This window comes from Mustela putorius, unplaced genomic scaffold (genome assembly GCF_011764305.1).
Source record: "Mustela putorius furo isolate JIRA1106 unplaced genomic scaffold, ASM1176430v1.1 tig00003901_pilon_pilon_pilon, whole genome shotgun sequence".
In the NCBI taxonomy this organism is placed as follows: domain Eukaryota; kingdom Metazoa; phylum Chordata; class Mammalia; order Carnivora; family Mustelidae; genus Mustela; species Mustela putorius.
This window is the reverse complement of record NW_025422049.1, coordinates 4,269,578-4,294,019: the sequence shown is the minus strand read 5'-3', so window position 1 is coordinate 4,294,019 and position 24,442 is coordinate 4,269,578. Positions and strand designations below refer to the sequence as shown.

General features: G+C 39.3%; 1 protein-coding gene across 1 annotated transcript in view; it reads right to left on the bottom strand.

The window, feature by feature from the left end:
- Positions 1 to 24,442, bottom strand: part of TENM1 (teneurin transmembrane protein 1) — a 797,330-nt gene that overhangs the window by 75,827 nt on the left and 697,061 nt on the right. The gene's annotated exons all lie outside the window — the stretch shown is intronic.

Sequence of the window (24,442 nt, the reverse complement as noted above, 5' to 3'; positions counted from 1 at the left end):
AATATCTATAAAAGTTACAGATTCATTTTAACTTTCTCCGAATAGCTCTAAATTCGTCTATGTTTTGGAGGGTACTCCAAGGAAACCAGCATGTCCAAACAAGGGGAAGTTCATGTTGATAAGTCTCTTTTTCATTTGCAGATACAGATACATCTGGGCTGAGGACGAACCAAGGGGCACCTCTGCTTTTTGTTTTGGCAAAATCAGTATATCGAGTGCCTACTATTTAGTCTGCTTTGTGGCATGCATATGATTAACTTCTATGACCTCTGTATTAAATATCAGCGAGTGCGAAAGTTAAAATTCGTCACAAGAGGATTGAGTGAAAGATCAAGACTCAGGTCTGGAGAAAGAAAGGCTGAGAGGAGCTCCGCTCGAAGTGTTTGAAATCATGAAGTATTTACCAAATACATACTGAATGTCACTGTGCCAAGTCCTGTGAAGATCAAAGGACAAAGAATCCAGATGCATAGAAACTAAGAGGAATATCCTGCAAGCATTGCTCTAAGGAGGAGGCAGTAAATTTAGAGCTTCCAATCCCTTGAAAATTGGAACAGAGTCACAAAAGGGATAGAGAAATAAATGTATTCCTTAAAAATTGGAACAGGTTCACAAAAGGTATAGAGAAATAAATGTATTGTTCTCAAAATGAGTGTTTGTGTGTGTGTGTGTGTGTGGGGGGTCCTTCCATCTTTGTGTGGACACCAGGGAGGACAATTGTGTTCCTTTGACCACTGCATTCCTCATCTCCATCAGAGGGTAAAGTCTGTACCGATCCAGGGAGGATAATCCTGGACTTAACATGGTTTTTCCACTTTTAATTTTTGTTTACTTCTGAACACTGGGAACTGCTCTCTCTGTTCACGTCGGCTGAATTCCACAGATGAGGCTTATTAAATCCTCACTGTTGGCCTTCAGGGCTTATTTGGCTGACGGGTTGTAGGATATTCTCCTTTCATATATTTGTGTAGGAAATTCTTTGATCATGGTCCAAATTACAAGAGTCCGTTTTTTCCTGAGACTCTTTAAATTTGATGGAGTTATGCTTGGAGTTGAAAAAGAAATAGTAGAAACGTCTTTGAGGGGCTGTGTGATAGATGTTTTCTTAATGCATCCAGGTATGTTTTATATGTACATATTTTCACTTTCCTTCCCCAACCAACCAACCAACCAACCAGCTAACCAATATGCACACAAACAGAATGCTCAAACAGCTAGTTTTACAAACTCTTCACGGGTGAGGGTTGAGGGATACTTAGTTTTCACTAATTTTAAAAACCAAACTGAAATTCCCAGGCAGGAAAAGAATTCTTTTTGCCATTACTTGCGAGGGAGTGGTCTCCCCTCCCATAATGAGTATTGTTGTAGCCCAGGGAAGTCAATGATGCTATTACTGTTTGTTAGGCTGAGTGGGAGAAGGTGGCACATGCCCCGTGTATTTTAAGCTTTATCTTTCAGGGACGGGGATGTGAGTGATTTCAGAGCACATAAAGCCATCTGGGGCTAGTGAGATCTGCAGATGCAACTGACTTTCGTGTTCTGATATTGTAGTACCCAGACTTCCAAAATTTGGTACCTAATGCTGTGGGTGTAATTTGTTCCAATGGCCACATCCGTTGATGTGCTTGCTGACAGCATTTTCATTATCACTTAAAAACACAATGGAAGGCACAGTCTTTGGCTAAGATAGGAGTTAGATTGCATTGAGAAGACCACTTCTAGGGTTTAAAAAAAATTTAACCAGTATTCATTTTTTGAGCAAGCAAAAATATATAGATCTCTGATGTTGCCACAAGGTTAGGCAGTGGGTGAGGGGTGGGGGAAGGTAAGAAGAACACAGACAGCTGGAGTCCCCACACCACCCCACCTCCAGTAAGGAAAACACTGGGCTCAGACGCCCAGACAGCATGTTTAGTTTGGAGCACATTTTTACATTTGTGAGAAAATAAATAAATCCTTGTAAATTAGTGCATATAATGAAAGCACTGACAGACCATAACCTGGAAGTGTGAATGGTGCTGTCTCCATTCATCAGCATTAAGCCCTAACAAGCTCTTTCTATGGAAGGACCTGCTCATAAATAAAGTGCATCTTGTAAAAAAATTATTCCCCACATCTTATGCAAAGTAGGGGACATTATATAATATCTGAACTGCAGGCTCTTTTCTCTGTGAAGCATAGCTCTGTATGAAACAGCTGCAAATTACAGGCGAAATTATTTGACTCCTTCCCTTGTCTTATTATCCTCCAATGAATAAATACTATAATTCTGAAGAAGACAATTGCCTAAAGCTAGGGCGGCCTGGACAGTTACTAATAAATGTATCACTTGTTGGGGAAGAGGACACTGCTGATCGATACTGGAGCAGGCTGGGATTTCCTGACGTGAGGTCAGTGTGAGTCCAGATGTGGAGGTTAATAGCCCAGAAACAGTGGCTCAAATCCTGAATTAGGTAACAGCGAAGATCAGAGTATTTGGTTGTGCAGAATGCCAATTTTAAATGTTGGCAGAAGGCATCTTTGTATTTAATTTATAAAAATTACAGCTGTTGAGGCCACCTACATTTTTATTATTTCTATATTAAAAAATGAACCTTCTTTCAGAATATAGGCTTTGGAAAGTAGTCATAAAATTCTCTCCATCTAGAGCCCTAGCAACCAGAAAACTGAAATACTGTTTTTTTTTCCCCTGCCACAATGTGCTCTTTAATTTTATGATACAGAGATAAATGGTTAAAATAAACTTTCAGGAAATGTCCTAAGCACAATATGGCATCGGCTCAATCTCCAACACTGAAAGTGCTGAATTGTGTATCTGACATTAGCTGTTGATCATAGAGAGCATTTTAAATCAGAAAGAGATTAAAATATTTAGCTTTGTTTATGTGCAATCCATTTCTCTGAAAATTGGTATCATATGTTGGTCTATATGGAAATTCTCCGAGGGACAAAAAAGTCCATTCTCCAACTGATCTGATTACTGTCCACTTAATTACCCACTGGGATCAGAAAGGGTCAAGTTACTTTTGCACAGTAAGCCTATTAAGTCCTCTTGCTAGGCGCCCCTAAATGGAGCTTCTAGAACTTGGAGGAATTACAAATATCTGTGTGTCACTAGGGTTGGAAGGAGGCAAAGCTTAATGAACAGCTGAAGCGATTTCACTGTGTCCTTAACAATGAGAACAGGATTTCTTCAGTAAGAGACTCTAAAAAACTCACTATAATATTACATGACTAGTGAATGGTGTGCCTTATTCAATCTGATATTATTTAATAAAAAAGTTACAGTATATTCTAAACAGTAAAGGTCAATTTCCAAAGAATTTAAATACAAATTAAAAATGATAAGCATTCAAATGAATATTCTACTGACTGGAAAGTCCTTTCTTTCCGGCTCAGAAGGTACTTTCTAAAGGGCTTCAGAGGTATCATAAGGAACCATAGATGTTTGGGTTAGTTAACCAAGAATTCCGAGTGAGAAAAAGACCAGTTTTTAGCATTTGTCTTCTCTTCATCTTCTTCTGATCCTCTCAAAGCTTTAACCTTCAGGGCAAGGCACAGTAAATGAAGGGCTCTCCTATATCCATCAACCACTATTTTTCTAAAAGCTAGCTGGGGAAGCTCTCTCTCCTGATTCGTTATTAGATTTATTTTGTGTCTATTATAGGTCAGGTACAGTGCTAGGCACTCGAAGTACAGCAGAGTAGTATAAAACAGAGCTCAGAATCTGGTGGGGGAAAGGAATCAATGGCAAGGCAATTACAGCACCTTGAGATAAGCAAGAGTTTAGAGCAAGTGCAGGAAGCCGTGGGAGTAACCTTGGGGAATGGGCCCGGGAAATGAAGGTCACAAGTGATTTCTTGGAGTAAGTGACACATAAGCAAAATCTGAATGGCCGTGTTGAATTACTGTTGAGCCTAGTGTGAAATCCAGGTAAGTGCCACTGAAAACCCGTAAAGGCTGTCTACTAACACTTAAGAATAACCATTTTCATTTGCTGGGTCTACTATGATATTCCAGGCATGGGGCTGGATTCTCTACATCCATTTCTCATTTAATCCTCATAGCAGCTTTGTGGAGTAGGTATTATTGTCATTTTTCAGATGTGGAAATAGAAGTTCAGAGGTTGAGTGAATAACTCCAGGTTACCTACCTAGAAAATTCTAGATTTAGCTCGTTTGTCTGAGTTCAATGCCCATTCTCTTAATCTCTCTTCCATGAAGCCTAAATGGGGCAATCTATCACTTTACCACAGGAGTGGTGTATAGACTGGTTTCAGAGGCTTCAAAAAACTCCATGAAATTATCTGCAAAGTATTTTGTGTATGGGGAGATGGTCCATTGCTTTTGTTAAATTGTCAGAGCAACTAATGACCCTTCTCAAAAGATGGTTAAGAGTTCTTATATTCCTGTGGATCTCTTGGACCTCTTCAGAATTATCCTTCAAAGATATTCTGTGGCTTCACCCCCCACAAAGCTGGTGAATTTTGAGGCAGTACTCAGAATTTCCATGTGATGGGGATTTTGGTTACTTGACTATTACAGTATGATCTACCACATAAAAAGTAGTCCCTAGAAACAAGGGTTACAGACTCCTATGTTTTCAGGGGCCAGGCAGGTGACATAAATTTGTAAGTTGGTGCCAGATGTTAGATTATATAGGTTCTAGGGAAAACTGAGGTTCACAAAAGAGCACATGCCACATAAATGCATTCAATTTTTTTTCTTAAATAAATAGAGTATGGGCCAAACGAATTATATTTTTGAACTAGATTTATTCCTCGAGTTGCCGATTTATGATGCTTGCTAGAGGATAATCAGGAGGAATATAATGTCAGTGAAAAGGCTGCTGTGGGCAGAGAAGATCCATGAACTTGGAGTGAATCTAATAACCAGTGTAGCACAGCTGTTAAAAGTTATGTCTTGCTACAGAGATGTCCCATATATCCCCTGCCCCCAGAGATGCATAACCTCCCCCCGCTATCAACATCCCCCACCAGAGTGGTACATTTGTTACAACTGATGAACCTACATTGACACATCATTATTACCCCAAAGTCCCCAGTTTACATTAGAGTTCATTCTTAGTGTTGGACATTGTATGGGTCTGGACAAATGTATACTGTCATGTATCTACCATTAGAGTAACATACAGAGTAGTTTCAATGTGTGAAGATTCTGCTCAATTTTTCTATGAGCCTAAAATTGCTCTAAAAACTAAAGTCTATTAAAAATTATGTCTGGTACTAGCACTGTAAAACCCAAAATAATCAAATGTATTTGTGATTTTCATCACTGGAAAATGAAATAATCTGGATGGCTGACAATACAATACTTGCTAAGAATGCAGCCTCTTTTATCCCCACCATGATCAAAGCTCAAAATTTGTGACAAATTCACCAAATGCAGTCAAATCAAACCAGAAAAGGAGGTGTCCCAGGTGAACTCAACTCTGTTTTTGGTCTGCCACCTTTCTCTTCCCTGTCCTTCCTTCAGAAAACCCTCCCGCTTTAGTATGGCAGAGACAATGCTATGTATTCAGGTCACCCTATTTTTATTTCTGAGAATAGACCTAGGTTTCTTTTCCCAACTTTCTCTGTAGTTAGGTGTGGGTAGAAGTGATGTATGCTACTTCTAGGCTTGGCCCCTAACAAAACCTCTGTTGAGCTCTTCCATGGATCACCCTCTTCCCACACAGGTTACCCAGATACAGAGGGATTGAGTTACTAGCCAGAAGGAGCTTGGTTCCCTGAATTACCACTTGAGGCAGAGGTTTCTCTCACCTCCGGAGGGCAACCCATTTGTACTATGATGTGAGCAAGAAAAAATGTACTGCTTTTGTTAAGCCACTGAGAGTGCATGTTGTTTTCTTTTTCCTTTTGTTCCCCCTTTTCCATGTTAGCTTGGCCTGACTATTACATTTACCAACTGAAATCCTATTCACCATTTAGGCCTTCTACAAGATGTTTCTTTTCCGGAATGCCTTACGTACAAACTCCAGTTCATTTTGGTCCCTCTGCTTTCTAACCTACAGAAGCTGGTTTCTATTTTGGGGGGATTTTAAAAATGTGAATTCTCCAATCATGCTCTGTCCAGGCAAAAACTCCTTGAGGGCAAAAACTGGATTTTACTATGCTTTACTTTTATATCTCATCAAATCCAGTAGACCCAGGCACCAGATGTTCAATAAAACTTGTTGAATTATAGACTTCATTGTCACACATTTACAGATTTCCCTCAACTTATGATAAGGTTACGTCCTGATAAACTCATTGTAAGTTGAAAATATCATTAAGTCTGAAATCATTTAATACACCTTATCTATTGAACATCATAGCTTAATGTAGCCTACCTTAAATGTGCTCAGAATAATTATGTTAGCCTACCATTGGGCAAAACCATCTAACACAAAGCCTATTTTATCATAAGTGTTGAATATCTCCCATAATTTATCAAATACTGTGTGGAAAGTGAAAAATAGAATGGTTGTGTTTTGCTCGTGATCATGTGGCCGGGAGGTGCGGCTGCTGCCTGGCCTCCTGAGATATTGTACTGCATCTTGATAGCCTGGGAAAATATAAAAATTCAAAGTATGATTTCTACTGAATGTGTATGGCTTCTGCCCCACAGTGAAGTCAAAACACCATAACTTGGGGACTGTCTGTACGTTGAAACACACCTAACCTAAATCAAGTAAAGCCTGCCATGAGGTCAAGAGCTGCAAGTGAATTTCCCTAACAGTGAGTTTAGAAAGGAGGGAATGATACTTTCTCTCTCTAAAGACCTTTAAGAGGAGTACCGTCCCCTATCAATAAGTGATGATTAGAGTACTGGTAGGGGAAGTGGTTGTGTTGACCAACCAAAATAGAATAAGAACCATGGATCCAATGATCTGCAAATTAATTTGATCCATGTAGCTAGCCACAGTGAATAGATCAGGCTCCCCCCAATCCACTTTGCTCTGTTAAGAGCTCTGTGTTATGATCGTGTGATGTCTTCCAATCTTACCATCTCAGGAATACTAAGGAAGCAGAAATACCTCAAGATTTTGCCTTAATGCGCTTCACTTCTTTGCTTTCACCTAAGGAAAAGCAGAGAGAATGCTGGCTCCAGGGTCACATCAGGGGATCTGGGTTTCAGGCTGATTTCTGTTATAGATCTGCTGTAGGACTTTGAGGAAGGCATTTAACTACTCAGACACTAAACTACTTAGTGTCTTGATTTCCTAATCCAGATCCAACTACTATAAAGGGTAAAATGGCGTGAAGCTCACAAGAGCCAATGAAATGGAAGCACATTGAAAAGGATAAGGTGGTGTTAAGTGGTGTCCCAATTGCTCAGTCATTGCTATAATTTTTTCTGGAAGTGACTTGTCTAAGCCTAGAATCATGGACAAACATTTCCACATAGGCCCTGTTTGGACATTTTAGGCTTTTCCATGTTGGACGGACATAGTATACAATTGAAGTCCATGAGGCATCATGTAACCTTTGTCAGTAGCAGAGTTGCCCTATGTTAGATTCACCATAGACGAGGTAGTGGTTGAAAACAATTTTGTTAGCTTAGGGGAAATACTGCAATTGAGCGGTTGCTATAAAAACCTTCAAGCTTTTATGAGATGGCTAAAGTTTCCATCCAGAGAACCAAATAAATGAAGTTCCATGCTATGCAGTTGGCTCAGGGAGATCCTGGGCCAGAGGTGGTAGTGGTGTCTCAATATTTTACAGTAATTTAACATTACCAGATACTAGTAATGGTATGAATTATTTCTCCTTGTTTTAAAGAGGCAGGTGTGTGTGTGTGTGTGTGTGTGTGTGTGTGTGTGTGTGTAAGATATACTGGGGTAAATAGATGGTTCTAGTTCAAGCTGAAACACACATCACTTATTTTTGTGCTAGAATTCTTGCTTAAAAGATGCCTGCGGGCTGAGATTTAAGGGGACTCAGTACATATGGGCTAAGATTAATGAGGTTTACCAAATGCAAGCTGAATACCTTATATTCCCTCCCCCTCTTAAAAAATTCTTCAAACATCAAGTAACCATATCTGGGACACTACTAAGATACATTTTGAGGAAATGCCTCTGTCATGCTAAGGAAACAAACTGCCTCGCAAGAACATTATGTGAACAATTAGCCTGAGGAGGGAAAGTTCATTTATTGCCCATGGACCAGCAAAAACTAATTGCAGTTGTTACACTCTAGGGAAAAATGAGTCTCTCTCAAGGTATGTGAATGACCAAGAGGTTCTAATAAAAAAGCAAACTAAGTAGAATACCTTGGCCTGAATACTCAATAAAAGCAGAATATGAGGAATTAAGCCTGACAGTGCTTGCTATTCACAAAATTGGGCTAACTCAAGAAGAATTAAAATTTCTGTAGGATAATTATTTGCATGTAGTGCCTATTCAAAAACAATACAGAAGGCCCATTTAAAATTCTTCCAACATCTGTACATCTTGACTAATGAAGCTGACACTGGAAGAGAAGTTCACAAAGTCAGAAGTGGCAAACAGTCATTGGCAAAAGGTAAGGCAGGGTAACAAATACTGCATGAATATAATTTTTAAACCTCTTAAATGGGAGATTAAGAGGCATTTAGGAGGGCTGATTTGGGCTCAATCAGTTTTCGATTACAACACACACATATAAATATGACAGCTGAGTAAAAGAAAAAAAATAGTCAAAGCACTTTGCCTGAGGAGACAAACAACACTTTTTTTTTTTTCCCACATCCTCATGTACAGGTTTGACAATCTGTAGGCAATAAGGTTTTCTTAAAAGAATTGAAAACTACTGGGGTGCCTTGTTCATGGGGGGTGGTGATTTCCCTACCCTTGTCTTGGCTGAGATTGGGGTCTCCATGGCCAACCCCATCTCTTTTCTTGAAATTCAACCACCCAGACATGTTCATGGGAGAGATAGAAGGAGGAGGAAGAGTCTGGGGCTAGAAGTTGGGTGACCTGGTTGAGACTGACTGACTTTCAAAACTTTCCACAATCTTCCAATGCTCAGGTATCTGCCTTTGTCTACGGGTGGGACTAAAAGCTGAGCTGCCCACGTCAGGGAATTACTGTAAAGATCAAATAAAATAATATCTCTTCTTGATGAATCACACACCTGTACCCCTGAAACAAACAATATATGTTAATAAAAAAAGGCTTTAAAAAAATCTACTCTGTGAAATCTTTCTGAAAGGTTAACACAAGTGATGTTCATATTTATGATTTTGATTAATTTTTAGCCTTCTGGAATCATGCTGGCGGTTATCCACTACGTGAGTACCTGCTTCAGCATGGATTGACTTAGAGATCAGGAACCTGATGTGGAATTCTGTCAGCATCTCCGCCATGCTGACAATGATGGTGAGTCTGTACAGGGTCCTGTTTCACTTTTCCAGTCAAAGTGGTCTACATAATGGCTCCAAAACATACCTTTCTTTTTGCCATCACTACTTTATTTGCCTGTGCTATGTTCCCTGTTTGTGGAGGGCCCTTTCTTTCTCCTAGTCTCCCAATCCTGCTCATTTTTCAAGACACAGTGCCAGTCTAGCCTCAATAATTACAATCCACAAACTGACCCAAAGACTTGCAAATACCTTGTTGAAGCTCTTTCCTTGTCAGTTACATCAGACAATTTCATCATTCTTTGCTGATGGTAGAAATCTTCTGAGCCCAGGGGAAGACATGTGATTTTACCAGTCCCAGTGGATATGAATGAGGATCACAACAGGCATAGTGTTGTTAGGTTGAAAATCTAAGGTCTGGCCTATAACTGAGAGCACAGGGTGTTTTGACACCCTGTGTTCTTTTGACAGGACCCAAGAATGCACTTGAGATAAAAGTACGGGTCATTTTAACAAATCCATTTCAGGACCATCCTCATCTTCATAGGAGGGGCTGAGTTACTCATTACCCATTTAGCATTGGCTTTTTGCTCTCCACTGCCCTATTTTCTCTTCTTTGCCTTGGTTCTTTGATCTTATTCTGTTTTGAGTTTACTTAACCTTACCTATCAAGAGTAGAGGTTCGAATCTAGTTTCCAGCTCTCTTTCCCTCTTTTTTGGATTCCTTTCTTTTCTTCCACGTCTTCCCCCTTCTGCTCATTTTCCCCTTCCTTTTCCTCCAAATACCAATCAGCTCCCCATTCTTTGAACCCTTGGAGTGTTTATAGATTATATCCCACAACCTAATGCTAGATTATAGTCTTCTCTAAGGATTCCTCTCTTTTCTCCTCAACCAAATCATATTCTACTCATGGGCAGGGACCATGACTTTTTGGTCCACTCATAATCTCCAAAGTTTCCTAGGCAGACCAGATTATTTGCTGCTTGAAAAGCTGAACAAAATGGTGGAGCTCAGTGAACATGTTTTTTTTTTTCCTAACAAGATCTACTGGGAGCATGATATGGGTCTGACAGAGTAGTTAAAACCAGTGGGAGTCTTCTAAGTAGCATAGTTGGTTACTGGCACTGGTGTCTTACAGATACCAGTTAAATATGTTGAAAGTATTAATTAATATGATGGCATTTTTGGATACCTGTTTGATAACCAGGAGTTCTTTGTTGTCACAAGAGATCACTGCAGTGTTTGGTGACAGCATTTAGCTGCGTGCTCCTGCTGCACAGTAGTGCTAGAAAGCACTAAGATAAAAACCGAGAAAGGTTTATAGAATAAATGATTGAGATCTATGGTAGAAAGGGAACAATCTGAGCAACTAGGAAAAAGCAAATTAATAACAGCCAGTCTAAATGAATAACAGTGAGTCTAAGAAAAGAGTGAAAACACAAGGAAATAGAGGCATTAAAAAAATACAGCCCAGATACCATTTTCTCATTTTCCTTAATTCAAAACTCTCTAGCATTTCCAGGCACTAGGAAGGTATCAGTTTAGGGCCAATTCAGAAGGCAGTGGTTTTGGTATTCTGTTAATGGATAATTTTTTTTAACATTCAAGTAGATAATTTGAATAAAGCTATGTGTTAAAGCTAGACCAGATATACTTGGAAAAGAAAATACTAGCGTTAGTAACAAAACAGAACAAAACAAACCACAACAGAGGTCTTGAAGGTGCTCTGTGGATCTGTAGTTTCTCATAAAATTTCAAGCCTAACAGGCTAAAATCAGGAGACTGAAAAGTAGCCCCTGTTCGGGCCCCTCTCCCCAGAAATGCTCCCAATTCTGAGAAAGGTGGGGCAGTGCCTTTTGAGAGTCAAGTCCTAAAGCAGGCCTCGGGTAGTAGTCTCTTACAGTTCTGATTTTACTTTGTTCAAGAGAACACAAGGAAAAGATTATAGAAACCAAAGCAGATAACCTTGGCAGAAGCCATTCTGATGGATTTTGGCTTTGGGAGGGGGCAAAGCAGACCTATCAATCTATTATGGCTTCAGTTTTCTTGGGTGAGAGATGCCTTCCAAAATGAGGAATGATTGCTGAGCTCTAAGGGTAACTACGGCTGTAATCAGCTTTCTTTCTTGAGTAAATAGTGGTAAAATCAGGCACCTACCCACCTTCCTTTTCCCAAAAACCTATTACACAGTTTAACAAGCTTTTTGAAAAACCAAACAGAATTGCTAGTAAATGAAACTGGAAGAAATATAGAGCAAATAACATTGGGGCTTCCTGGCCAGGCTTTGATATTTGGGGCTTGAAGATAACCTTACATTTGAGTTATTAAGCCTTTGATTCCTCAGGGAGAAACTTTAAATGGGCCAGGACTCACTCCCAAGGCGACAGTGACTTTCTTTGGGGAACAATAAAGCAGACTCATTCTACTTAGACTCTTTAATATTGAGGAAATTCACGGTCAGCTATTCAGGAAATCCCACATATGGATACACACTAGAGGTGTTGGTAAGGCTCTACAGCTTCAAATCCAATCAGTATGAAAAAGAACAGTTGTGTGTTGGCCACTGTAGGAGGCCTTAAGACCCTACTTCCAGGGCCAAAGCCAGTGTGTGTTCTGATACATTGGGACTTGTGCCTGACAGGTTGTTAAATATTTTGAGTATCATCTCTGTAGGCATGAAAGCCTTATTTCAAACAAACAAACAAACAAACAAATCACTTTTAAAAATGGAATTGTCAGAGGGTGCCTGGGTGGCTTAGTTGTTAAGTGTCTGCCTTGGGCTCAGATCACAATCTTGGGGTCCTGGGATCGAGCCCCGTATCAGGCTCACTGCTCAGGGGGGAGCCTGTTTCTCCTTCTCCCTCTGCCTGCTGGTCTGCCTACTTGTGCTCTCTATCTCTCTGTCAAATAAATAAAGAAAGAAAATCTTCAAAAAAATCGAATTGTCAGGTATCAATTTGCAAGTTGCTTTCTAATCCCTGCTTTTGACTTAAATTTTTTTGAAATTTTGAAATATTTCAAATGGTAGACAACACAGAAAATAGCACGACACACTGCTTTGCATCTACCACCCAAATTTAACAGATGTTAACAATCGCTTCACATGGCTCAGGAAAAAATCAAAAGAAAATGTCATGAATACAGCTGAAGCCCCATGTCCTTATCCTTACTCCCTTTTCCCTTCTCCCCAGAGGTAACCATACCCTGCAGGTAGCGGGCATCACTTCCACACATGTTTCCACAGAATTTCTGCATCCATATGTGTCTGTAAATATCTAGGATTGTTTATGTGTTTCAGACACTTATGTAGGAGATGCATGGCTGTGATGGCTCCATTAGCATGTGAATATACTTAATGCTTCAGAATTGTTCACTTAGGGACATCTGGGTGACTCAGTGGGCTGAGCAACAGCTTTCAGCTCACGTCTTGATCTCAGGGTCCTGGGATGGAGCCTGGCGTTGGCTCCCTGCTCAGGGGGCTGTCTGCTCCTCCCTCTGCCTCTGCCCTTCCCCCTGTCCATGCTCGCTCGCTCTCTCATTCTCCAATAAATAAATAAAATCTTGAAGAAAAAAAAAAGAACTGTTCACTTGAAAATGGCTAAAATGGTAAATTTCATGTTTTATATATTTAAAATGGTAAAACTTTTGTTTTATATATCTTTTACCAGTATAATATGCCAATGGCATTACACCATGTATTTCTTTTGCAATTTTCTTTTATTTGTGCAACTGTATGTTTTGTGGCCATTAATGCTTTTTATATGTAGATGTAGTTAAATTTGTTTTTACTGCTATACTATATTCTGTCATGTGACTAAGACTCTACTGATGGACTGTGAGGCTGTTTCCATTTTTTTACTGTAGTGACATCTTAGCACATGTCTCCATATGCACATATGCACTTGTGAGTTTCCACAGCTTTTCCTTCAGTGGAGCTTTTCCCAGTATCTCTCTCCAAGTATTTTAAATACATGGTTGCAATATCCCTCCTTCAGCTGGACAATGTATTTTCCGAGCAAACAGAATTAAGTTAGGGCTGCGAATGTACCGTCAATGAAGTTTGACAGAAAAGAATTTGAATATGGTCAATTTTGAAGCCAAAATGATTATTACTCATCTTGAAAACAATCCAGTTAATAGCAGTTAATTGTTTTGAAACTTATCTACTTATCCTCGTTCTCCTCTTCCTACTTTATGCAGTACTTAATCTGTGCCAGGAACTGGCTGAGCCCACAGTGTGTCATTTCATCCTCTAGAACTCTGTAAGGAAGGTAGGCGCACCATCTCCATTTTACCGACGAGAAAACAGTGGCTAGAAGATGTTGGTAATACATTTGAACTCAGTTTTATCTGCCTGACTCCAAAGTAGCTTCTTTTAAACTACTCTAAATGCTTCCTGAGTTTTCCAAATTTCATGGGACCCAAAGGAGAAAGCTACATAGCTGCTGGCCATAGCTACATTCAGGGGTTAGTGAAAGGACTGTCCATCTGCCTTAAAAATACCTTTACTACAGGAAGGCTTTTCCGGGAGGGCACAAACCTTAGAGACCTGAAGGAAATATACTGCTAAATCTGACCACACAGAGTTAGAAAACTTCTATATGGTTAAAAAAAGGAGAAATTACAAACCTGGAAAATATCTGCAACCCATACGAGGGACAAAGGAATGCCTTTCTAACTGACAAAACACAAAGATCAACAGTTCAGTAGAAAAACTGGTGGAGTGAGTTTGCTGAAAAAGAAGTACAAATGGTCACAATAAACAGGAGATGACATTCAGCTTCATTTACAATGAAAGAAATTCAGATTAAAGCTATAGGGTACAAGAGCCCATTTCCCACTGATCAGATGGGCACACATGAAAAAGTCTAAGGATACTCAGAGCAACTAAGGGTATGCCAAAATGGACGCATTTACACATTACATACAACATGGGAGGACAATTTGGTAACATCTACTACTGCTAAAAATTAACCCTATGTATGTATTTGCAAAAGTGCTCCAGTATATATGAACTAGGTTGTTCATCACAGCACTTTAGTGGTAAAAAATTTTTTAAAAAGTGACAACATATCCATCAAGAAACAAGTGGCTCAGTTATGGTATAGCAATATATTGTCAAATGATAAGGTTCTTAAGAACAAAGAGGTAGGGCATGTACATGCTTTTATGGAAATGTCTTCAAAATATTTTATTAAAAGAAAAAAGTAGGGTGAAGTGTAATCTATATGGTATGATTCCTTTCACATAAGGGGGAAAATATATAAAGGTCTCCAGGGAATCAAAAGAAACTCCTAACACTAGTTACTTTTAAAATGAGGGACTGCGTTGTGTGTGTTTGTGGTAAAGTGTTCTGGAATCTGCTATTCGTATCTTTCTAGAGTTCAAACTTTCGAACCATACTCACTATTACTTTTCTGTTTTTATGTTTCAATATCAACAGGACTTAGCTAGAAGGTGAGACCATTTCAATTTGTATTTTTATACTCTTTTTCTTAAAAAATAATAAATGTAATTAAAATATCTTTTACTACTGGCCTGCCAGGATGCCTTCAAAGGGTTCCATTTAGGTTTATTTTCTTACTTATGGTATTGCCCCTTTCAGTAGGTTGCTCAGATCAGAGTAACCCACCATCATCCATCAATACTAGGACACCCCTGCTGGACAGCAGTTGTCTATGGAAGCAAAGTAACCCAAGTCCTCAGAGACTGGCCACAGGACAGGACAGTGTGTGTGTGTGTGTGTGTGTGTGTGTGTGCGCGCGCGTATTTTAAAACATCAGGTTTTGTCTTTTGTTGAGTTATAAAAATAACAAATGCTCAGAAAACTAAGGAGAAAAAAAATAAAAATCATTCAATATTCCGTAGGCAGCAATTATCACTGCTAACGTTTCGATAAACTTCCTTTTTAAAATATTTATGTATGTATTTATGTATGGATGTATTTATTTATTTGAGAGAGAGAGAGAGAGAGAGAGAATGCAAAAGCTGGAAGGAGCAGAGGGAGAGGGAGAAAGAATCTGATGCAGACTTCCCGCTGAGTGTGGAGCCCATGCGGGCTCGCCCCCACGCCCATGAGATCATGACCTGAGCTGAAACCAAGAGCCAAAGGCTCAACAGACTGAGTCGCCCAGGTGCCCCTGGAAAACTTCCATTTGCACTTTTTCTCTGGACGTACACAGTACCCCTGCACCCTTACAGGAGAGGCAGCGCTCAGTTTCTACAGTTTGTATTCTGAGCTTTCCACTGAATACTATTTTGGCGAGTACTTTCCTTATACCTGCAAGGGTGTGCCAAGGTTTGGGGATGGCGGGAGTGGTCTGTCCTGGGTGCTGACAGTTAGGGGAATGAATTTTCAGTACAAATAGTAAAAACAATAATAAAACAGATGAATACCAGGTCTGTGTTTACTATCACCATTCCCGAGAAATTCTAAACAATGTCACTGAAGAAATAGTCCTCCCACTGTCCAATCTCCTTTTAGTATACCACTGCCCAGTTCTGATGAGGGGGTGGGAAGAGAATAGGGTGCATTTCTATGTAGGGGTGACAGGTTGAGGGACAGGGCAAGGACTCAGTTAGCCAAGGGAATCACTGAATGAGGGAAAGAAGAGGAGACATGTCAAACCTGTCCTACTTGATCGGTTTGCTGCGTAGATCATCCAGCTTAGACAACTTTAGAGAATCTGCTTGACTTAAAAAAACAAACCCTTGCAGCTGTCTTTCTTATGTGCATATAACTTAAGTCATTAGTGCCTTCAAAACTCCGGTCTAAATGTTCTGTGTGATGCCATCTAAAATATTTGGGCTGAAGTGGCCCCAAAAATGCAATCAACTGATCAATTATAAAATAAAAATGGGCTTCCTGGCTTCATTTCCAGCTGTGTTTTAGCTCGTGATGATGTTAAAATCATGGATTTCTAAAGACATCTGGGTTTGCTGCGTGTTGCTTGAGTTTTACACTGGACACCTGCTAATTCACTCAGTATTTTTTTAAAGATTTTATTTATTTATTTGACAGAGATCACAAATAGGCAGAGAGGCAGACAGAGAGAGAGGAAGGGATGCAGGCTCCCTGCTGAGCAGAGAGCCCAATGCGGGGCTTGATCCCAGGACTCTGGGATCATGACCTGAGCAGAAGGCAGAGGCTTTAACCCACTGAGCCACCTAGGCACCCCTAATTCACCCAGTATTGTGGGAGGATCAATGAAGCTAAAAACATCTTCTGATGACTTCTCAGTTATGGAGGGAATATTCTGGATTCCCTGGGAAGTCAATGCACTGTAGGTTTCAGATTCCTTCAAGAATCAGCAACGCATGCTGGACTCACCAGGAACTGACCTCTCTTTTCTTTGATTTGATAGTCAGCTCTATGCATTGGGTAAACTTCAAGTTATTGGGTTATCTCCTATAGATGCTAGAGCATTAATGGGCCTTGATTCAAAGGGTTAGCTCTAATATAGTTTCATGTTTTAGAGCCTTAAAAACAAAGATTTTGCATTGAAAGAAGTTTCCTAATTAACTTCTGCAGAATTTGTACATTAAAACATCTTACCCTGCTGGAGAAGACTGATAAAGCAAACGTACCACCTTCTGCTGAAGAGAAACTGTATTTAGAAGGAACTTGCTATTCTCATAAAACTTTTAATAGGAAGAAGTGAATCAAATTCCTTAATTACCATTTTATGGTTGGTAAAAGGGCAAATTACATGCCATCCATTTCTAAACTTCTAAATGTCTCTGGTGCTTTTAATTAAAGCTGCCATCTAGAAACTACTAAAGCAATTTTATGCAATTAGTTATTTATAGGTTACCATAATACACCACTCAAAATATGATTTCAGTGATTTGCAGTCTGTTTTTGTGTGATCTCTGTCATTTTTGTTTGGTAGGGAGGGAGTTCTTTTTATCGGCTGAGGTGATTCTTCAGTGGACAGGTAAGAAAGATGGGCCACTGAGGAGCTATGATAAGTGAAGTTGTCTTGGTTAGTGATCTAAATAAAAAGGGGGAAGGATCATAATTCCATACTCTTTGTCTTGATATGTAGGAGTCTATGCTTCATTTTGGACAATGCTGCAGAGAAGTATATTACTGTTATTCCCCACCCCCTGCCCTGTCTCTCCCCACTTTGCTTCCATTCCACTAGATACCTAGCATCACATTTCCCCATGCTACCTAGAGTAGCTCCCACCTTGGCTTGGCACCCTTGGGTGATCTCATTTATCCAAACACATCCATCCTGCACTCCATGCCCTCAAGGCCCACATCAAGTGTTTTAATGAGGAATTCAAGCTTTGCTCTTCCAAGCAATATCCCCCGCCCCCGGAGTAAACATGGGAGTTCATATCGGAAGAAAACCCTTACGGAGTGAATTTAATGATGTAATGGTGGGCAGCTAACGGAATGACCTTTGCAACATGTGTAAGGAAGCAGCACTAGAATTACTGCATCTCAAGGCAGTGAAGGATTGACTGGTCAAATCACATACAATTCCAGAATTCCACTCTACCTTCACTTGTTCTACTTTTGTGGCACCGTTCCTCCTTGGAAATGATCAAGTCTCAGACTGACTTTCAAGGACATGGAACTTGCCTCCCTCCAAAGTAACTTACTCCATGGTTGGGTTACTATTATAAGTAAAGCTGCTATTAGCAACAATACAGCAAGCCTGGTCATAATGGTAGGTGACATTTAACGTGTCCACACTACATGATGGGCAGTGCGCTTTACAAGGCACTTCACATCTATTACTGAACATGGTTGCATAGGCACTATTAATATTCTAACTTCACAGATGAAGAAGCCATAGCTCAGGAAATTTAGGTGACTTATTCAAGGTCACACATTTAATGAATGGTGAATCTGGGATATGCATCCTGTTCTGTTTGACTCCAGAACCTGGGAACTTCTTTCTTATGGTATTTGGCCTCTAAAATATGATCTTTGTGTTTGCTAGAATATTATGCATGCATGCATGAAAATTAAAATAAATGTAGAAGAAAAAGTCATTCAATAATGTATTTGTACCTTTATAAAACTTAAATGAACTTAATACAGACTTCTCTGTACCAACCAGTGATATTTCCTGGACCAATTAGCCACAGCTAAATGTAGGTGCCTTCCTTTTGTCTGACTTCTCCACAACAGTTTGATGGCTTTAGGATTCTGACAGAATAGGCAGAAAGGTTCTCAGGTTCTAGCTGCTGACATAATATAAGGTCAAAATCTTTTGACCTTCATAGGCAGATGCATTAGAACAACTGTGGGGAACACATTTAGCTCTCATTCTGGTTGTCTCAGAGGCACACAGTCCTCATATAGCTACCATAAACTGAGAGATCAAAAACATAGTTTAGGAAAGGAATCTTCAGAAGTGGACATAGCACAGGATCACTGAGCAATAAAAAAAACAATTATTTTGCCTGAATTTTAAGGCTTTGTCAAACACATTTTTCTCAAGGCACCTCTGATTCTAGGACAAGGCTGTGGGAGGAAAGTTCTCATGGAAGATGTCTTGAAGCTGATCTGGGAATTTGGAACCAGGTTGTAGAATGTTCTCACCCAGAAAGACTTCTTCACAAATTGGCTTTCCCAAATCTTGCCTAACGTGACTTCCTCATTTTTAGCAGAATAGATCCAGTTCTCAGAGAACACTGAAGCTATTAGAATGGAGTACCATCAACTTTCTAGTTCCTTCTACCTACAAATTTATCTATATCACTACACCTACCAGTATCGTAGCATGGTCTCTCGAATCTACTCTCCCTTTCAAGACCTACTCCCTCCCCATTTCCTCCAGACCCGGTTTCATCATTTATTTTCTGTCTTCTGTATCTTTTCATTTAACTATAAGCAATAATGTATCTCCTGTAGATGAAGCCTCCCCTGAACGCCCTGTCTTCTCCCTACTTATCATTGCATCTCTCACATCTAAACTTCTCAGGAGAGCGATCTTATTGAGAAGTATTTATTTTCTCTCCTCTTACTGGCTCATTAAGTTACTGAAATCTGGCTTCCATCCCTATTGCTGTACAGACCACCAATAGCAGGGTCAACAATGCACTTCTCGTTGCCGAATCCAATGGTTACAAATGTGTAACACATCATACTGTTTTCCACACCTTTTTGAAACAAATGATTCCTTCAGCTTCCTGGATACCAAGCTCTGTTCACTTTCTTTTCTTTTCTTATTTTTTCCACTTTGTTTTTTTATGAAGGTTTCTTCTCTGTCTCCTTCATTAGATTCCCTTCCATTGCGGGTCTTATAAATATCAGTACGTCTATGATTTCTTTGCCCCAGCCTCACTCCTGTGCAGGCACTACCCCTTCTCCACGACAGTCTATCAAATACCCATGCATTGCATGATTATGTCACTCTCCCACTTCAACTCCTTGGCCAATAGGATAAAACCCAAACTTCTTGTTCCTGCCCCTGTTCTTCTTATTACTCTTGGATATTTTTACAATACTGATTTATTTGTAGTTTCCTAAATGTACCACTCATTTCACTCAGGTTGTGGCTTGCCTGTAATTTTGGTGAGTGCTGGCCTGAGTGTCAATCCAAACGGTTATGCCACTGTGATGGATCCTAAAGGAATTTCGGAAAAACCTTACTGCTCTCCATTGCACAGGAGAACCAAAGAAACATTCTCATACCTTTTGTGCACTATACTCTCTCCCTTACACACTGATTAGGTGTCTAAGGTGTCCCCGAGACACTGCATTATAGAGTTTTTAGCATCTTTCCATGAGCCCCAAACCCAGCCTTTCAGAATAGCACGTAGTCAGGAGAGCTTCAGGATCTAACTCAGATATATATGGGTAGGAACAAAAACCAGATTATTTTTGTCTGCACTTTAGCTTACCCAGGTTTCTTAATTGTTAATAAAGTTCAAGTGACTCCTGTATGATTAGGGTCATTGAATACCCTAAAAACACTCTGGCAGCTGTCAAAATTTAAGGATCACTTACCGGCTAGGGAATGGCGCAAGAGCTGTTTGCACTCATCTGAATATTGCCTAAGTCCTCCTGAGTTCGGAGGTCAGTATGCTTAAAGAGTCACATGAAAGTAGAGATATAATCCTTGGGGAGGTCCAAGAGAACCAAATTAAGTCATTGATTAATTTCATCTTGTCCAGTCACTCCTTCACCCTCTGTATCTACTTTAAAAAAATGTATTCAGCTTGTCACAAATTTTATTTTATATTCCCACCTAGTACCATTTCACATTCTGCTTAAATACTTGGTCATCTATTACATGACTCATTAGTTTGAGTTCTCTGTAGAATTAAGGAAAGTTGCAGTAAAAATAATAAATGGAACCTAAGTTTCAACTACATCATCCATGCATGTTTTAAAAGCATCTTTCAAAGTCAGTTCAAACTCATATACAATGCCAGGGATTAGCACACCATCAGCCTCTTTGCTAAACTTTTTTCCTTGCCCCATTACAGTGAAGTATTGATGAGTAAAATGGCAAATGTTTCTCTTTATTGGGATTCAACTCAAAGTGCGTAAAACTGGATCAGATAAAGACTTATTCCCAGGAGAAGTACCCAGGGGCTATCTTACATGAAATTCTATTCAGGGAGTCTTCCATTTCTCCTTTAAACAGAATGTGTAAATTACTAGTTGTAATCAAGAAATTTAATAAAGAGAAGGTTTCCTGCCTGCATCCCTTAAGAAAAAGTTGGTGAAATTCTTAACTGCAGAATCTTCCAAAGAGATGTGACAAGGTTTCCTGAAGATTTATTTGAATAATTACATTTAGAGACTATGTAAATGCTGTGTCTTCTACTATGTACACTGCTAGGTCAGAAACCTCAGAAAAATAATTTTAATAGGAAAAGGAAACTTGACTAAAAGTCCTATATCTTGCAAATAAAAATAAAAAGCATTTTCCAATATTTCTTACTCTCCCAGAATACCTAACAGAGATCATGGATTTTAGCTTAAAGAGAGACCAGGAGGTATAGTGGAGGCATCACAGGCCTTCCTCCACCCCATCACAGTTTTGAATTCCAATGTTATCTGTACACTGTGAGAACTTGGGTAAGTTTCTTAACCTGTCTGAGTCTCTGTTTCCTCATCTATAGAACTGGGGGAAATGCAATTGACCTTGTGCATTCTTGTGGAAAGTAGATGTACTGGATTGGAAAGCATGGAACACAGGCAAAGTTATAGCTATAGTTGTTGTAATACACTAGAGCTGGGAGGGAGATCATCGTATACCCTCAAGTTGACAACTGATGGATACATCTCAGGATCCAGTGTTTAAATGACTAATCCAGTGTAACACAACTAGTCAATGGCATCATTAAGTCTATTTTAGTGTTCTGGGAAATGAAACCACAGCGAGGTTCAGTGACTTACACAGGGTCATCCAGAAAAACACTGACTACATGGATTGTACAAGAAAGTCTAGGTTCCCTAACCTGACATTCATCACAATTAGCTGCCATTTCTCAAAAGAAAAGGAAAAGAAAGAAAAAAAAAATCTCGCGGTTTCTAACCTTTTACCTTTTGCTGACTGGTTTTTAATCCCATTTGGTAATTTATTCCGACTTTAGGACGAATGATCTCAAAAGCAAATTTCATTTCATCCTATTTTTAGAATATATTCAGAAAATAAATGAGCTGTCTTACAGATTAACATTTATTTGACTTACCTTGCATAATTAAGGACATGTTGGAGAGCCTGCCTATAATTGCAGTATGTTGCTTGTTAAAGTCTTAGAGCAAGCTCTCTTTCCTAACCTAGAAATTGTACTCCCTAGATGTACATTTCCATTTTCTACTCATCTACAGCTTTTCCTTATTAGCTTCTTGGTGGAGAGAAAAATCAAACCTCTCCTTAAAGAAATCCGTTAAACATTTGCTGTCTTTCTATGGGGGAAGGAAGAAGGAGCTGATGTGCTTGGTAGTTGTAAAGCAAAAAAACCAAACCCAAACAAAACAAAACAAACCAACTGGTCTTTCTTGAGAGATAAAGAACCTGCAGGAGAACCTCAAAGATATCATTAGCTATTAGCAATACTCTTCCCTCAATTTGCACACTGTGCTTTAATGACTTCTTGCATGATTTTTCCTTCTTCTACAGAAGTCTATGAAATTGCCCTGCAGCATTCCATATAATGAGACTCTCACTTCTGATTCATTGCCAAGGTTGAGCGCTGTCTGTATTCAGCACAGAGAAAGGTGCCTTAGCTAGACATCTGAGTGTTCTGACCAGCAATTTCAAGAGCAATGGATGTCTGGACACAGGTTCTGCCTTCTCAGTGATTTTGAAGATCCCTAACAGGGTCTTTAAATACTGTTAAAATGGTTGAAGAAGACGTGGTGGATACTGAATATGAGCCACACATTCCCCTCCTTTAAATATCCTCGTTCATTCACTAGATCAGAGCAGATGTTGTCAACATCAGCTTCAGTAGGTTATGTGAAAGCTGTCTTGGCTGGATTAGACATTCAGCTCTCCGAAGCCTCGGCCAGATGTTCTTAGGGCTCCTGCCCGCTTTGGGATGAATAAAGTGTACTGGATTATTTTAAAGGCCATTCTTGGATAGAAAGATGAGTAAATCAAGCCAAAAGAAAATGTACTACTAGCCATAACAAGAAGAAAAACTTAGTTTAATATTAGCTTTAATAGATATATAAATTTTGGCACTCTCATTACTGATGCTTTAAGAGTTCATGTAAATCCTGTTCATCAGGACTCTATTATTGCTGCTTTCCAAGCAAAAGAAAAAAGAAAAAAAAAAAAGCTGCAGTGAGCCAATTATTTGCTCTATTTGGAAAAGCCGAGATATTCATTCCTTTATGTGGCAGGTTGAATGTGGTAGGTGAGATGAGCGGTTTTCATGAGTAGCAACTCAGGAGGATGTCAATTTCAGGCACAATACAAGCTTGATTCCTCCCTATTTCTTATGCAGAAATCCTTATAATACCGGCAAGAGTTTTAAACCTGTGTTAAAGGTGGGACCTAGCCCGATACATTTCCTTGAAAGATGAGTTGATTATATGTTGCACTGAGTTAAGCATTCACTCGTCAAATATTTATTGTGAACCTACTATGTGTAAGGAATGAGAGCTGGCACCAGACAAGAAACATCTTAAAACACTTTACCATGATACCTGTGGGGCTTATATTCCTTTTGGGAAAGAAAGGCCATATTTTTAAAGTGTTATTGAAATTCCTTTTAGGAATATTTGATATACATAAGCGTTACCTAACTGATCAATTACACAACAAGCATGTATAGGAGATCCCACATTGTACAAGATATTGCTGGGGAAGTGGGGAAGATTTAGAAGAAATATTAGATGTAGCTTCTCAGCTCAAGTAGCTTGCCTTGGTAATAAAAAAACCTCCCATTCGTGAAAGAACCGGGAAGTAAAAGAAGTAAAAGAAGGCAAAATATAATCTAGTAGTAATTGGGTGGTGTAGACCCTGTTAGAGAAATTCAGATTTAATGGGCTGGGGTTAGCCAGAGGGGATTTACAAAAGACATAGGACTTGAATATGGCCTTGAAGAAAGGGAAGGCTTTAAACTCTGATTATAGTTGGAATTTAATACCCATATGGCAAATGTCAAATGGCTAAAGAGTAACCTCTTAATATTTGAAATAAGTGACCATCTAACAAATGAAACACACTGACCTCACTATACTTTTTGGCATGGAAAGATGTTCATAATATATTAAGTGTGAAAAGCAGATTATAGAATAGCATTCTATACTATGATTCCATTATTAGAAAATAAAATATATGATATTCACAGGAAAAAGTCTAGAAGGATATATGCCAAAATATTAACAGTTGGTTTTTGTATGTGGTAGAATTATGGGTGACTTTAATTAAAAATATTTTTTGCACTCTCTTTTTTCTAATTTTTCTGCAACCAGTGTGTTTTATCTGTGTAATAGTTTAAAAGGACCACATTGGTTCTTAAAACCCACCAAATGAATACTTCATAAAACCTACTAAAGTAAAAGTGTGCATGTGTGTGTGTGCATCTCTCTCTCTCTCTTTCTTTCTCACACACACACACACACACACACACACACACAAATACACACACCCCATCATGGAGAAGG